Genomic DNA, 14,930 nt, shown 5'->3' with positions numbered 1-14,930 from the left:
TGAAGTTACCTATTCCATCATTTTTGCTGACACCACTCTCATATATCTTTTTTTAATAAGATGGCTATTCAAACCTTTTGCCCATTTTTAAAATTGGGTTGTTTATTTTCTTACTGTTGGGTTTTAAGAGCTCTTTGTTTATTTTGGACACCAGTCCTTTATCAGATATATATTTTGCAACTATTTTCTTCTGGTATTTGGCTTATCCCTTGATTCCCTTAAAGGTGTCTTTCACAGAAAAGAAATTTTAATTTCAATGAAGTTGAGCTTATTAATTTTTCTTTAATGGACCATGCTTTGGCCTTGTATTTAAACATTCATCACCAAACCAAGATTGGTTATTTTTTTTTCTTATGTTATCTTCTAGGAGTTGTATAGCTTTTAATTTTACATTTAGGACCATGGCACATTTAGAGCTAATTTTTTGAAAAGTGTGAGGTCTTTGTTCAGGTCTACTTTTTTGCATGTTGATGTCCAGTTGTTCCAGTATGATTTGTTGAAAAGAATATTCTTTCTCATTGAATTGCCTTTTTGTTTAAGGTCAATTGACTATTGTCATGGGTCTACTTCTGGGGGTCTCTATTTTGTTCCATTGATCTGTGTATCTATTCTTTCATCAATAACACACTCTCTTGATTATTGTAACTTTATAGCAAGTCACAAAATCAGGTAATGTGAGTTCTCCAACTTTGATCTTATTATTGTGTTGGATCTTCTAGATCTTTTGCCTCTCCATATCAATTTTACAACTAATTTTTTTTTTAAGATTTTATTTATTTTTTAACAGAGAGAGAAGGAACGAGAGAGGGAACACAAGCAGGGAGAGTGGGAGAGGGAGAAACTGGCTTCCCGCCGAGCAGGGAGCCCGATGTGGGACTCGATCCCAGGACCCTGGGATCATGACCTGAGCCGAAGGCAGACGCTTAACAACTGAGCCACCCAGGCGCCCCACAACTAATTTTTTTTTTTAATCTATAAATAACTTTCCTGGAGTCTTATTGGGATTGTGGTTAATCTATAATTCAAGATACAAAGACTTGATATCTTAACAATATTGAGTCTTCTAATCTATAAATATGAAATATCTCTGTATTTATTCAAAATTTTTATTTCTTTCATCAGGGTGTTATAGTTTTCCATATATAAATTCTATACATATTTTATTATATTTCATTTTGGTTGTGATACTGTTAAGTAATGTATTATTTAAATCTCAAATTCCAAATGTTCATTGCTGGTATATAGGAAAACAATTGAATCTGTATATTAACCTTGCATCCTGTGACCATGGTATAATCACTTATTATTTCTGGGAGTCTTTTGTTGATTTTTAAATTTTTCTTTATAGACAATCAACACTTCTGCTAAGAAGAACAGTTTTTTTTCCTTCCTCTCTATAGCTGTTATTTCTTTCTGTTTTCTTTTTGCACTAGTTCCCAGTATGAAATTGAATAGGAGGGGCGCCTGGGTGGCTCAGTCGTTAAGCGTCTGCCTTCGGCTCAGGTCATGATCCCAGGGTCCTGGGATCAAGCCCCGCATTGGGCTCCCTGCTCGGCGGGAAGCCTGCTTCTCCCTCTCCCACTCCCCCTGCTTGTGTTCCCTCTCTCGCTGTGTCTCTCTCTGTCAAATAAATAAATAAAACCTTTAAAAAAAATTGAATAGGAGTGGTGAGAAATTATATATTTATATATTTATAATTTGTATGATATAAATATAAATATATATAATATAATTTATAATTATATATTTACATTTTCATATTCTTAGGGTGTCAGATTCTCACATTCATGACAACTATGACATTAGTTGTGAGGTTTTTGTAGATGTTCTTTATAAAGTTCAGAAAGTTCTCATTTATTCTTATTTAGCTGCAGACTTTTATGATGAATGGCATTCTACATCAATTGATATAATCATATGATTTTTCTCCTTTAGTCTGTTCATGTGGCAAATTGCAATGATTTTTTAATTTGAACCAGCCATATATACTGAGAATAAACTCAACTTGATTATGATGTATAATTCTCTTTATAGATTGCTGGATAAGATTTGATAATATTTTATTGAGGATTTTTACATTTATATTCATAAGAGATATTGGTTTATAAGTTTCATTTCATGGTAAACTTTTATCTGGTTCTGGCATTATATGATTATAATGAGTTAGGAATTGTTCCCTCCAATTTTCTGGAAGACTGTGATGAAATGGCACCATTTATTTCCTAAAGAATTATTCACTGGTAGATTTTTTTTTTCCTTTTAATTTCTGTGGGATCTGTAGTGATGTATCCTTTTTCATTTCTGATATTGGTAATTTGTATCCTCTCTCTTTTTTATAGTCAGTGTAGCTAAAGGCTTATTAATTTTATATTTCATTGTTTTTTCTATTTGTATTTCAATTTGAGATATTTCTGGTGACGTATCTTAATGCTCACTGATCTTTTACTTGGTCATGTCCATTCTTCAGACAAGCCTATCAAAGGAATTCTTCATTTTTGTTACTGGGTTTTTAGATTTATAGAATTTCCTTTTGATTTTCTATAGAATTTCCAACTATCTCTTTTCATTACCAATTCATTCTTGCATACTGTCTACTTTTTTCAGTAGAGACTTTTACCTATTCATCAAAATTATTTACATACTCTGATAATCCCAAAATCTGTGTTATATCTGAGTCTGGTTCATATGTTGCTTTAGCTTTTCAAAGTGTGTTTTGTCTTGACTTTTAGCATGCCTTGGAATTTTTATATTGAAAACTGGACATAATTTATTGCATAATATGAACTTAGATAAATAGATCTTTAGTGTGAATTTATATGTTAATCTGGCTAGAATAGGGACTGTGTTTAATATTTCTGTATTTCTATTTTTCTCTGGGTGCCAAAGACTTCAAATCCTCTTTTTTTTTCTTTTTCTTCCTTCCTTTTTTTCACTTCTTTCTTTCCTTCTTTTTTCTTCTTTTTTTCCCTCTCCCCTCTCTCCTCCCTCCCTCCCTTCCTTCCTTCCCTCCTTCCTTCTTTCCTTCCTTCCTTCCTTCCTTCCTCTTCTTTTCTTTCTTTCTTTTACTTCCTTTCTTTCTTCTTCTTTCTCTTTTCTTTTTTTCCTCTTGTCTTTTGACTTAAGAATTGCTCCTTACATAAACTTTCTATCTTTTAGTTCATTCAGCTATTATTCAATGTTAATATACTAGAGTCCTATTGGTATGATGGTAAGGTGTGAGGGAGGGGTGAGTGTTATATACTTTTCTGTTTAAATATCTTTTTTTTTTTTTTTTAGTGGGCCTGTGCTCCTGGGCTGTGACCCTCACAAGTGTTTCTTAGCTTTTATTTTCTTCTCTTTTTAGGTGAGACCAGAAGGCTAGAGAGAAATAGATTCTAGAAAATGACTTTTCTCCAGGTGAAAAAGGCTCTGGTAAAGTCTTTTCCTTGGAAAGTAGACTTTTGTATGGAGAGTACTCTGGCCATATTTCACAATGATTATTCTTCCCCCCCCTTCCCTAAAGCTATGAGGGATCTTTCTTGGCTCTTCCCCTTGAGAAAACAATGTTTCTTCAGGTAAAACCCATGAAAGTGTGTGCGTCCTCCCCAAACTGTCCTTCAGGAGTTCTCATTTTTATGCTAATTCATAATCAGGCAGCAGAAATTCATCAAAATTACCTTGTATGTGTTCCTAGAAGTATATGTTTTCAGTTGCTTCTGATTTAGGTAAGCAGATCTAGCTGTAACTCTGTATTTGCCTATTGCTTCAGATTTTGGAGAGACTGTTTGCCCTGTGACCTCAGTTTTCTCTTAAGTTCAAGAAAAGCACTTGATTTTTAGTTCAGCTTTTTTCTCATTGTAGGATGGGAGTGATTACTTCCAAGCTCTTCAAATGCTTGAGCTAAAATTGGAAGTTAGTATAAGTGTTTTCAAGGGATAGGAATACGGCATGCTTTTTGTAGTTTCTTTCTGCTGTGCAGTGAGGTTTTAAACAATCTGCATTAGGGAAAGGGTAAAAGGATTAGAAATAGTGGTCTACATGGCAAGGAATTTATGGGTTCTGAAGCAAGACTCTGTATTATTTCAACAGAGATTCATAGTTACTAACTTTCTTTCAATCGTTCAGCAATCTACATTGAATTTATACATCTTCTAACTGCATTACTGAAAAAATTTCTCTGTAAATATCATAAACCCAGAATTAAATCAACAATAATCAGGAAGTATACAGGTTTTGTTAATTTTCTTGGTTTAAACACAAAACTTACATTTTTAAATCATCTAGCTCTTAAAGCTAAACCTCCTATAATATGTTTTCCTTATAGTCATTTTAATTTCATGACTATGAGTGGCAAAATATAGAATAAATATTTTATTACTGAAAATGGTATATCAATGAACATAAAGGGAAATGAGTAAATGGGCTCATTCTAAATTTGGCCTTGTTCTCCTTGCCCTAAGCAGTCCCTGCTCCAATAACATCACATACTATAAAGGGACCCATAAGAATAGAAGGCTTGCACTTTCTTCATAGCCCATCATGTCATGTTGGGACCCTTCATTTTCACAGATGCAAAAGCTGTTTGGGGATTTCCATGGCAATGTTATAAAGATATTCAAAATCTGAATATGCAATTAAATGCTATGTGGGTGTTCTCCAGGATGGCAGTAGAGTAATGCTGTGCCTTAATTCAAATCTTCTCTAGCAATGGTAACGTGTGGAGTGGGGAAATGTGTGGTGTGTGTGTGTGTGTGTGTGCATGTGGGGTCAAGTTCCTAAAGAAAGAAGCTTATATGTTAGAAACTGAATAAAACAACATATAAACAGATAGGTAAACAAGGAGTTATACTTAACAAATTTACACTTAATTTAAGGATTTATAGTGAAAATACAAATTTATTTGTCGAACCTGAAGACTGGTGTGGATCAAATTTGAAAAATGTGTTCACATAATTTTTCAGTTTAGTTTTTAGGAAATAAAACTTTTTTTTAAAGTTTAATCCTCTTTAAAGGCATATCCTAAAGAGAAATTAAAATATATGAAACATTTATATAGTGCATGTACAAATTGATTATATACATACTTCTGTGCATATGAATTTAACGGTTGGATAACTGAAATTTCCGTTCTCATCTTGCTGGCTGTTAGTACACAGGTGAGCCTAAATATACCCAAGATAAAGCGTTTCTGATTTTCAAAGAGTGGGAGGGAATATCAAGCATTAGTAGGTGAGTTTTACTAGCTTAGATGGGCAACTTTTTGAATGGTGAAAAAGCCTGTGTCATAGGAGAGACTTATCAAATTATCTCTTGATATTCATTTGATCTAGGAGTATCAGTTGAAACCAATAGAAAAAATATTTTAAATATAAAATGAGAATAAATGGATAAAGATATTATAGAATACATAATTAAAAGGTTAGAGGCTTCTAAAATGAGTCAAATTATGCAAATGATATAATCTGATAAGGGGCTATATATATCCAATATATATTAAAAAACTTATAAACTCAACACTAGAAAAACCCCCAATAATCCAATTAAAAATGGGCAGAGGACCTGAACAGATATTTTCCCAAGGAAGACATACAGATGACCAATAGACACATGAAAGGATGCTCAATATCACTTATCATCAGGGAAAAACAAATCAAAACCACAATGAGATATCACCTCATACCAGTCAGAATAGCTAGTATCAAGAAGATAAGAAAAAGCAAGTGTTTGTAAGGATGTGGAAAAAAAGGGAACACTTTTGCACTGTTGGTGGGAATGTAAATTGGTGCTACCACTATGGAAATCAGTATGGAGGTTCCTCAAAAAATTAAAAATAGAACTATCATAAGATCCAGTAATTCCATTCCTGGGTATTTACCCCCCCCAAAATGAAAACACTAATTTAAAAAGACATATGCACCTGTACGTTTATTGCAGCATTATTTACAGTAGCCAAGATACAGAAGCAACTTAAGGGTCCATTGAGAGATGAATGAATAAAGAAGATATATATATATATATATATATACACACAATGGGATATTACTCAGCCATAAAAAATGATGAAATCTTGCCATTTGCAAAAACGTGGATGGACCTAGGGGGTATTATGCTAAGTGAAATAAGTCAGTCACAGACACATACCATACGATTTCACTCATATGTAGAATCTAAAACACAAAACATATGAACAGTTTCTTAAATATAGAGAACAAACTGTCAGTTGCCAGAGGAGAGCTGAGTGGCGTATGTGGTAAAATAGATAAAGGGGATCAAGAGGTACAAACTTCCAGTTATAGAATAAATAAGTCATGGAGATGAGAAATACAGCATAGGAAATATAGTGAATAATATTGTAATAATGTTGTGTGGTGACAAATGGTGATTACAGTAATGGCAGTGATTTTTGAGAAATGTATAGAATTGTTGAATCAATATGATATGCACCTGAAGCTACTATAACATTGTATGTCAATTATACTTCAATAATAAAAATACATAAATAAATAAAAATAAAAAGACAAATTAATTTCAACATGAAGGCGGAGGTGGCAGTTTTTTTAAAGTACTGATAGCTAAGGAGTACATAAAATAAAAATAGGAAGCAAAGATAACTTTAAAAATATTTTTAATATCCTAAGTATGTTAAAGGATCCTATAATGTAGGAGAGAATTTTGATAATTCATTATATGTTCTTGAGAATTTTAAATATGACATAAGTTGCAGAAGTTTTCCTTTCCTGTCTTGGGTTATTAACCCTGGATCACCTTAACATATTTTTGTTGGAGAAATATATTTAAAGTTTTGTCTACATGCCATATGTTTTAGTTTGTTTTGTTTTGTTTTTTTGGGTTTTGTTTTGTTTAAAGATTTTATTTATTTATTTGAGACAGAGAGAATGACAGAGACAGAGAGCACATGAGAGGGGGGAGGGTCAGAGGGAGAAGCAGGCTCCCTGCCGAGCAGGGAGCCCGAAGCAGGACTCGATATCGGGACTCCAGGATCATGACCTGAGCCGAAGGCAGTCGCTTAACCAACTGAGCCACCCAGGCGCCCTTGTTTTGTTTTGTTTTATAGCTTATTAAGCATGGCCTCAATTGTTAAGTCTTCCCACCTCCATTTTTGTCTCTTTGAGCCTGATCTTAGCAGTAAAATACAGTGTGCTTTAATGCAGTATATTAATACAGAGCTTCTGAAATATAGAGTTGCTCAAAAAAACTAAGAGTAGCTTGCTCAAATAAAAAAAAAAGCCAAAGGAATTTATTTTATAAGATTCAAAGCTATTTCTCCATTTCAGACAAGAGTGTATTTTCTAATTTTCTTTTGGTTATGGGAGATCATGACTTCATTTTTCATCCAATAATTTTTACTGGTTGAAAGGATAAATGGGGATGGCATTGGGAGGGGTGATATTGAGGGCAAATGAGATACTCCAAATAAAATAATGAGGAATTCTATGAAATTTGACCAAATAAAAATCTGTGATTCCACATAGATGGTCACTATATATCTTATACCTTCATTTTTCTACCATGCACAAATGGAACACTCTGACCAATTCCACATTACTTTACATCTTATAACATCAAAGGTGTTGATGCCTATTGAAAAAATGCCTATTGAAAGCACAAGAATAAATTTTTAGCTTGATTATTTTTTGAACCTTAAAAGTAGATGAAGATTGGGATGGTAGATACTGAAAACAATATTACTGATTGATTTCAACTTTCTCCAACCTTGCTATGCAATCCAAGATTCTTTGAGAGAGAAACTGGAGAGGATTCTTTATAAAGTCTCCAAAATGGACTCACATAAATAGTCCTTTCAAAGTGACAAAAGGGGAAAATTACAGATTGATGATACTTAGTCTTTTTAATTCTTTAAAACCCCTGGAGCTGGTTTACTGACAACAAAAAGGCTTGGTGTTACATGTTTTTGTAGATTCTTATTTCCTCTCTAAAATGAAATAGTTCATTTTCTGGGGCTAAGATGATTAATTTGATTTAAGAAAATTTTATTTGAATTTTGATGATTTATATTGATATATTTCCTATGACACTAATTTCTAAGTCTAGGCTTTATCCATACTTGTTTTTTGAACAATGATTTCAGCAGCAGCCTTTAATGATTCATATAATCATTCATCAACAGTTTTATTTCTAAGCTGTGATGATGGTTTTCTCTCTGAGCTGGGTTCTTTACTGATCATCTGACTTAAAGTATAATTACTAGAACATTTAAAAAAAAAGTATCAAAGGGTATACTTTTTTCACTGTAGTGTCTAAATGTTTTTCTTTAGTAGCTTTAATACTTTTAGCTTTTTATAGTTTTTGCATTAACAAACATTTATAGAGTCTCAGCTTTGTGCAATCATTCTTTTTCTAGAACTTCGTGTTTTGATAAAGATGAATATAACTTGTTTCCTGCGTAGAAGGATTTTGGAATTCTGTGGGCAAAACTGAACTATAGTATTACTAGGCTGTGAATATTATCAGTATTTGTGTGCATATCAGTTTTCTAAATATGGACAGTAGCATGAGAGTGGTTTATTTATGTGTTTATTATTCATATTTTATTTTGAGCCATTGTTTAGAAATTTTCTAATCCTTATGGAAGTTGCAAAAATTGTAGTTTGAACATCTGTATATCTTACATCAGTGCACCAAATGTAACATTTTACCCATTTTGTTTGCTTTATTTCTTCTCTCTCTCCGCCCATCTGCCTCTCCTGAAGCATTTAAGAATAAACTGGAGAAAGACGAAATAATTCACATAAATAATTCAGCATTTATCTCCTAAAAACATGATCATTCTCCTCATAACCACAGCACAATTATCATGCTCAGGGAATTTAACCTTGATATAAAATTGTTATCTAATATACAGTCCTATTCAAATATGCCCTATTATCTGAATGCTCTCTTTTTTAGCTATTTTTTAATTCAAGATCTAATCAGCAATCACACATTGCATTTCCTTGTCACCTCCCTTTAATCCCCTCCAGTCCGGAATAGTACATCAGTCTTTTATTTGTCTGTATGTCACTGGCATTTTTGTAGAGTTTGGGCTAGTTGTTTTGCTGACCTACTCTCACTTTGGATTTGTCTGATTTAGATTCGGGTTAAACATTTTGAAAGAAAATATTTCTTAGATGATATTGTTGTGCTCTCAGTGTGTCGCATTCAGGGGTATGATGCACGACTGAAATGCCGTGCTGGGTGTGAAGTGCTTAGTGGAAGTGTATGCATGCGCATCGGAAGGCCAGAGAGTAAGTAGATTGAGGGGTGATGTTTGATTCAAGAGACAGAAGGATGCACATTACTGAGTTATATGGACCTATGAGTACTTGGATGTAAAGGATATACTCATGATAGAATAACATTTAAACCAACACTGAAATAGCTAAATGGCTGAAATCCACACAAGCTAAAGTGAAAGGAGTGTTGTAAACTTTATCATCTTCTGAGCTGGATGTTAGTTTTTCTAACTAAACCCATTGAGACAGGCTGGACTCTCATCATCATTGACATCCTAATTGTGGTATTTTGATAATTACAGATACAAGAGTGAGTCAAGACATTGAACACAAATATTTTCTTTTCCTACCTGCCCCCAACTTCTGGAAATTGTAGCTAATTTTTAGATAGGATGGTTCAAACTCAGAACAAAACTGAAAAAGAAAAAGCTAGAGGGTGGGTGGGTGGGAATTGTTTTATATATTTGCTGACCAGAAATTACAAATAATTTGAGAAAATGAAATCCAGTGCTCTAGTGTTGCCCAGATTAAAAGCAACAATAATATCAATATAACCAAAAATCAAAGCCAAACCTCTTTGAACTTTCAACCTCTAGACCTAGTCCTGATACATTTCACAGTACAACTTCTCAGAACAGTTGTCTGTAACTGCTGTCTTCATTTCATTGCCTTGAATTCTCTTCTCGCTCTACCCAGTTCTTTATCTATAGCATTTCTCTAAAACTATTCAGTGACCATCATCAAATGACCAATGGTCATTCCTCTGTCTTCATTTTACTCAACTTTTCAGCAACTTTGATAGTTGAATATTCCTTCCTACTTGAAATGCATTGTTCTCTTGACTGTTGTGACACAATGTTCTATGGTTTTCCTCTTTCTTCATTCACAACTTTTTCCTACTCCATTTTTGTAACTTTTTTTCTGCTTTGGAATCTGCTACTTCCCTCCACCACTACAGCTATTATTCTATTCCAAACCACCATCATCTCAGCCTTGGATGCTATCATGGCCTCTTGTGCCAAACATATCCTTTCACTCCCCTAATTAAATCCCCCAGAAGACAATTCATAAAATGTAAAATAAATCCAACCTCCATCAAGAGTTTACCAGATCTAGCATCCTTCCACTATACCACCATATTACCATGTATATTAGTCAGGGTTCTCCAGAGAAACAGAACAAAGAGGAGATGATAGATGATAGGTAGATAGATAGATAGATAGATAGATAGATAGATAGAGGATTTATTATAGGAATTAGCTATGTGATTACAGAGGCTGAGAAGTCTCACAATCTACCATCTGCAAGCTGAAGAACCAGGAAGGCTTGTGGTATTATTTTTTTATTATTTTATTTTTTTTAAAGATTTTATTTATTTATTCATGAGAGACAGAGAGAGAGAGAGACAGAGGCAGAGGGAGAAGCAGCCTCCCTGCGGAGCAGGGAGCCCGATGCGGGACTCGATCCTGGGACTCCAGGATCATGACCTGAGCCGAAGGCAGTCGCTTAACCAACTGAGCCACCCAGGCGCCCCAGGCTTGTGGTATTATTAAGTCCAAGGCCAAAGGCCTGAGAACCAAGGGAGCTGATGGTGTGAGTCCAGTAATCTGAAGGGCTGAGAAGCAGGAGCTCTGATATCTGAGGGTAAGAAAGGACTGACATTCCAGCTCAAGAAAATAAAAAAATGAATCACCCTTTTTGTTTTAAGGGGGGGGGTGCTCAATAGATTAGATAAAGCTTGCTCATATTCATGAAGGCCATCTTTACTACCTACTGAACCAAATGTTAATCTCTTCCAGAAACACCCTCATAGACACACCTGGAGATAATGTTCTATCAGTTATGTGGGTATCCCTTAGCCCAGTCAAGCTGACATATAAAATTAACCATCAAGCTATGCTTACAACACCAATGGCCTTTTTCTCCCCTAACAATTCAAACCTGTGCTAAATCAGAGCCTTCATACAATCTACTTCTCCGCATCAAGTGTTCTGCTCAGAGCTTCTCAAAGCCATCTCCTTCTTATAATCCAAGTCTACCTTAACTATTATTTTGTCAGAAAGACCTGCGCTGACTACTTAATCTAAAGTATGTTCCAGACCCTGTCTTCAATACTTTATATGTAACACTTCATTCAATCCTCCCAACTGCCCTTCAAAATAGTTAATAACTATTTTAACAAGAATGTTAATAACATTCTTGTCCCCATTTTACAGGTAGGGAAACTACCATTAAGGCAGGTAAAGCAGTTTTGCAAAGTGGTAAAACTAACCAGCAACTGAACTGGGATTCTCTATGAGACAGATTCCTCAGTCCTAACTCCTAACCATTGTTAAACAGTTGCTCATAACTGCTAGCATCCCCTGTTCTGTGTTCACTGTAGCATTTAGACTATCTGAAAAATCTGATGTCTTGTTTGCTTATTTATTGTTCACTGCTTATTATTTATTAAATAATCTCCATGACAAATTTTCCATCTTTTTCAATACCCTACCCTACAACCTCAAATATTCCTGGAAATTATTAAAAGGGTGGCTGATGAATGGGTCAGAGAATCCATTGGCAGGAAGAAACCCCAATTCAAAACGTAAAGAAGGTAACAGCTATCAAGTTTGAAAGTTTCAGGTATGCTGTTTGGATGACAAGGACAGGAATCTGGGTGAACCTCTGTGCTTTTTGTTAAATATAATCAGAATGTATAGCTAAACTGGCTCCACATTACTTCTCAGCTCCATTTTTGCCACAAGCATAGGCTGGCATCTGTCTCCCACTGTAGCGCCTTTGAGCATTTGGGCTCGCAATTGGGTTAAGTCAGTTTCATCTGAAATAGAAAAATGACTTCTAATAATAACACCTTTTCCTTGTATAGCATTCTATATCTTAACATGTTTTTTTACATGCAGTTTTTTTAAATTTTTTATTGTTATGTTAATCACCATACATTACATCATCAGTTTTTGATGTGGTGGTGTTCCATGATTCATTGTTTGTGCACAACACCCAGTGCTCCATGCAGAGCGTGCCCTCCCCAATACCCACCACCAGGCTAACCCATCCTCCCACCCCCCTCCCCTCTAGAACCCTCAGTTTGTTTTTCAGAGTCCATCGTCTCTCATGGTTCGTCTCCTCCTCCGATTCCCCCCCCTTCATTCTTCCCCTCCTGCTATCTTCTTTTTTTTTTTCTAAACATATATTGCATTTGCAGTTTTATTTACTCCTCATAATAACTATTGGAGATAGACTTTATTATCCTCCCTTTACAGATATGAAATGGAGACTTATACAAATTAAATCACCTGCTAAACTTGTTGGTATGTGGCATATCTGGGACTTGAACTTAGATCATCTGTTGTCAAGTCCTGTATTTTTTCTTTTTAATTGTAATAGTGCTGCTCCTCTCATGAATAATTTCTTCTTTATTGTTTTCACCTAGGATATCTCTTCATAATATCATTAGTGAAAGCATGTAGTCAGCTTTTAATTTGTTTTTCTATTTCATTAATTTTGCTTCTGTTTCTAAATGAATTTTGGCTAACTTTTTGGTCACAAAATCTTGTTAAATGAAATTGATCCTATAATGGAATAAACATATTAACTTACATTATTAAAGCATCATTTTAGATAGTAAATTTGGTGGAGCAATCCATTTCTTGAATAATGTACTGAGGCATAATATGGGGCTATAAAAAAGTAAAAATTGAATCTTTGTTTAAAAAGATAACATGAGGGGCACCTGGTGGCTCAGTTGTTAAGCATGGGCCTCGGGCTCAGGTCATGATCCTAGGGTCCTGGGATCGAGCCCCGCATCGGGCTCCCTGCTCAGCGGGAAGCCTGCTTCTCCTTCTCCCACTCCCCTTGCTTGTGTTCCCTCTCTCGCTGTGTCTCTCTCTGTCAAATAAATAAATGAAATCTTTAAAAAAACAAAATAGAAAGATAACATGATGTAGTAGATTGCTTGGCAATAAATTTTCTCAAAAAATGCATATTTGGGAAACAAAAAATGAAATAATGAAAGCAGAACACTTTGAAAAGCAGGTATAAGATTATATCTTTTGATACAAAAACTGTGATTAACAGAATTCTATTCAAAGCTAAGGAATTAGACAAAGACTTTAAAAGTGGAGCCATAGATATTAAAATTTTATGATACAAAGATTCGCTGATTTTCAGTCCCCAGTTTAAATGAAAGACCCTCTTTGCTTGAACCATAGTGATGGCAACAGCAAATGGAATCTGCATATCTTTCTGCATCTTATCCCCAAGGTGACGGTGTCTATACTATCCACCACTTAATTCCATGTTATAGGCATCATGATAATATAGGAGTAGGTGTAGGAGTAAAATATAGACTTTTAATTCAGGCAAACCTGAGTTCATTTGAAAACCACTTCTGTCTTTCAAGTTCACTGATTGTGAACCAGTTCTTTAACTTCACTGAGCCTGTTTCCATTCTTAAAATGGAGATCATAATACCATTTCAAATGATTTCTGTGAGAATGAATTAAATAATGAAAGTGGCATGTACTGTGCTTGGAATAGTAAGTGTTCTATCAAAGAAAACCAAGTCAGCTCTCCTTGCCCACCAACTGCAATGTATCACCATAAACTAAGATGGGCTTGCTGGTCAGGAAAGCATTGAATTTAAAAGTTAAAACAGAGGTTTTCATCTGTCTATTCATCTATCATCTATTGTTCTACATCTCTGTTACTGTGTTTATCATCTATCTATATAACTTCCTATAATAATGGAAACTTCTTTCAAACGAAATTTTAATTAAAATGCTAGTATGTAAAAACAGTGTAAATACTCTAATTGACAACTGGTTTCCCCAGAAACTACTCCACAGAACTGTATGGCACTGTGGGACACAGTTTGAAAATTGCTGAGCTAAATAAGCTTTATAGGTCCTGCATCCATTGCAAAAGAGCAAAACTTTGCAATTTTAGTTTTTCAGACTTCTGCTTGTAGACACAACTGACTCCACATTATCAACAGTGGCTCAAATTTTATTGGCCTAGTCACCCAACATTTTAATGAAGGATCTTGATACTCTCTCCAAATGAACTTTTGTGGACATCCAGGAATAAATCACATTTGATAACTACATGGGTATTCTATTTTTTAAGTAATAAATCATATTATATATATAGTATATATATAGTTAACAATACTGCATTATATATTTGAAGTTTGTTAAAGAGTAGATCTCTAAAGTTCTTATCACGAGAAAAAAACTGTAACTATGTGAGGTAATGGGAAACTCATTGTGGTAATAATTTTGCAATATATACATGTATCAAATCATGATGTTGTACACCTTAAACTTATACAATGATATATGTCAATTATATCTCAATAAGACTGGAAAAATCATAAAATAAGAAATCAATACATTTTCATTCCAAATAACACCTTAAAATCTCCTAGCTATTTTAGACCAATCTGTATCTGTTTAAGAAGAGGGATTTTATAGCTTTTGGTGGGGAGGTGAAGATAATGCCTAGAACCAAGATACCACTGCTTTGGTAAAATCCATGTTTTTAAGTCCCATGGAGGGGAAGTTAGACTTTATTGAGAGAGAAAAGATTTTTCTTAGAAACCTCGAAGTTAAATTTTGGTATTAATAGCCAATTCTAAACACATGTATCATAGAATTATAATGATCAATGAGTAGGAAGAACAAGGCTTTAATCTAG

This window comes from Mirounga angustirostris, unplaced genomic scaffold (assembly GCF_029215605.1).
Source record: "Mirounga angustirostris isolate CCGP_5_RB_7025 unplaced genomic scaffold, mMirAng1.0.hap1 SCAF_5, whole genome shotgun sequence".
NCBI classification, from domain to species: domain Eukaryota; kingdom Metazoa; phylum Chordata; class Mammalia; order Carnivora; family Phocidae; genus Mirounga; species Mirounga angustirostris.
This window is presented reverse-complemented; position numbering follows the sequence as displayed.